This window comes from Ovis aries, chromosome 10, assembly GCF_016772045.2.
Source record: "Ovis aries strain OAR_USU_Benz2616 breed Rambouillet chromosome 10, ARS-UI_Ramb_v3.0, whole genome shotgun sequence".
NCBI classification, from domain to species: Eukaryota; Metazoa; Chordata; class Mammalia; order Artiodactyla; family Bovidae; genus Ovis; species Ovis aries.
The window spans coordinates 38,098,606-38,101,625 of record NC_056063.1 but is presented as its reverse complement, the minus strand read 5'-3'; the positions used below and the strand labels follow the sequence as shown (position 1 = coordinate 38,101,625).

At 37.8% G+C, this 3,020-nt stretch overlaps 1 pseudogene; it reads left to right on the top strand.

Annotated features, from left to right (window-relative positions):
• Positions 1-992: 992 nt before the first annotated feature.
• LOC101120586 (proline-rich protein 13-like) lies at positions 993-1,513 on the top strand (annotated as a pseudogene).
• The last annotated feature ends 1,507 nt before the right edge of the window (positions 1,514-3,020 follow it).

The following is a 3,020-nucleotide window of genomic DNA, read 5'->3' as shown; positions in this document are numbered from 1 at the left end:
TGACTAGATGGACCTTTGTTGGCAAAGTAATGACTCTGCTTTTTAATATGCTGTCTAGGTTGGTCATAACTTTCCTTCCAAGGGGCAAGTTCTTTTAATTTCATGCCTGCAATTACCATCCACAGTGATTTTGGAGCCCCACAAAATAAAGTCAGCCACTGTTTGCCATTGTTTCCTCATCTATTTCTAATGAAGTGATGGGACCAGATGCCATGATCTTTGTTTACTGAATGTTGAGCTTTAAGCCAACTTTTTCACTCTCCACTTTCACTTTCACCAAAGGTCTTCCTCACTTTCTGCCATAAGGGTGGTATAATCTGCATATCTGAGGTAATTGATATTTCTCCCAGCAATCTTGATTCCAGCTTGTGCTTCCTCCAGCCCTGCATTTCTCATGATGTACTCTGCATAGAAGTTAAATAAGCAGGATGACAATATACAGCCTTGACATACTCCTTTTCCTCTGAGCTACATGCTCTCTGCTACATACTCCTTTTCCTATTTGGAACCAGTCTGTTGTTCCATGTCCAGTTCTAACTATTGCTTCCTGACCTGCATATAGGTTTCTCAAGAGGCAGATCAGGTGGTCTGGTATTCCCATCTCTTTCAGAATTTTCCACAGTTTATTGGGATCCACACAGTCAAAGGCTTTTGTATAGTCAATAAAGCAAAAATAGATGTATTTCTGCAACTCTCTTGCCTTTTCGATGATCCAGAGGATGTTGGCAATTTGGTCTCTGGTTCCTCTGCTTTTTCTAAAACCAGCTTGAACACCTGGAAGTTCACGGTTCATGTATTGTTGAAGCCTGGCTTGGAGAATTTTGAGCATTACTTTACTAGCATGTGAGATGAGTGTAATTGTGTGGTAGTTTGAGCATTCTTTGTCATTGCCTTTCTTTGGGATTGGAATGGAAACTGACCTTTTCCAGCCACTGCTGAGTTACTCAGCAATAAAAAATGAGTTATTGAGGCCAAAATGGACAAGTCCACCCAGGCAGTGGTGTAAGGGTGACTGGATATCTGGATACCCCAGTTTCCTTCTTTCACCATTCCTGGGCTGAAGGAAGCCCTTGAACATGTGGAATCCCAGTGCTGCACAGCCAGGGCCATATCCACACCCTGCTAATGGTGGGTATTCTGGAGGTTGCAATCCTTCCCATCCACCACCTTCCAATCCTACCTGTCCTCCAGACCCCTTTCCCACTCCCACAGGAGCACAACAGTGGAATCCAGGCTTTCACCCTGGCAGATCCTGTCATCCTATAACACAGCCAGGATATCCCGGATGCCAGCCTTCAGATCCCTACCCTGCTCCATACCACCACCTGGCCCTGGCATGTGTTCCGTGAATCCATTGGTTCCTGGTATAGTAGGATCAGGAATAATGATTGACAAGAAGGTGCATGAGAGAATGAAGAAAGCTCATAAAGAGAGGCTGAAATACCATAAGCATGGCAAGCATTCCTCCTCCTCCTCTTTCTCTTCCTCTTCTTCCAGCAGTGACTCTGACTGATTACAGGGCCTGGACCCTTCCCTCAGTCTCTCCAGTTCAGCTCTCCCATCAAGTTTCAGATGCCATCTTATACTGGGGGAAATTAGCCCTTGCTGCCCCCTCACCCCCACTCCTGCAATCTAAGCCTCATTCTGCTGTTCAGCACTAAATAGCTAGGACTAATCAGAAAGGAATTGCCACGGGCTAGCAAACACAATCTTCTCACCACTTGGCTAAAACTATTTGCTGAGTTTGATAGGAGAACTGCTTTTTGAAGATGGTAGGATTGGAGCTAAATTCTAAAGACAAGTCTAAGATCTGTAAAATGTGATTTTTTAAAAAATTTCTTTTGTAATATTTATGATTGAGGAGATGCTGTGGACATTGAATTATGGAAAGGAGAAATGACCTGTACCTTTCTTGTAATTGTAGCATACTTGGGTGACTTAGTGGCAAATAAATATTTCCCAGCAGGAAAAAAAAGAAAAAGCTATTGATATATGCAACAATAGAGAATGCTCTCAAGGACAATATGCTAAGAAAAAGAAGTCAGAATAAAAATGCTATGGTCTATAGAACTCCATTGATATGACATTCTGGAAAAGGTAAAATCAAATATTCAGTTAACAAATCAGAGGTTTTCTGAGTCCAGTGTTAGAGTGTTAGGTACAGAGAGAATAAGGGCTATTTTTCAGAGATGGGAGTATTATGTGTCTTGATTTATGTGGCACAACTGCATGTGTTAAAAATTATAGAATTTCATATCAAAGAGTGAATTTTATAGTTTGTAAAGTGTTCTTCAATATCTCTAAGAAAATATATTCAAAGTGTAGGTTCATTTATTCATGCATTATCGTTTCATTTTTCAGAGTATAAAATGTATTCTTACTTTTCTACAAGAAGTTTTAAGTAAAATAATTTAACAGAAATACATTTGCTGCCACTTCATTATGACAAATAACGCTTTCAGTTTTATTTTTCTTTGTTCCCTGATTTATATTTCCTTTGACTATTTAAAGATAATTTTTCAAAAATAATTTTAATATAAATTCTTTCTAGTTTCTGGAAATAGTGTCTTCACCCATGTTTAAAAACTTAGCTGTGAAATATTGATATAAACTATGTTCTTAGAAAAGTAATTTCTAGATTCTGTTAATAGGTCACATTTCATTTGCAATATGTAGGAAAAACCACATATTGTAAACAAAACTCAAGCATTTAAAATACTATGAAATTACAGCAATAATTTTGAAGTTTTGAGATTGTTTAAAGTTCTAGAAACAACACTTAAGATTGTTAAGACACTGTCTAGTGTCTCTCATTTTAAATTAACTGTATTAGTATAGTAATTACATGACCTTTTACTTGTGAAAACTTGAGATATTCTATGTGTTATATAATCTTTCTGAATTAAGAAGAATTTCATTTTTAAGGAAATTGTGACTATTTTAGTTTATACATCAAAGAGGAATTAAGATTGCAGATGGAATTTAGATTGCCACTGAAATTACCTTAAAATGAAGATATT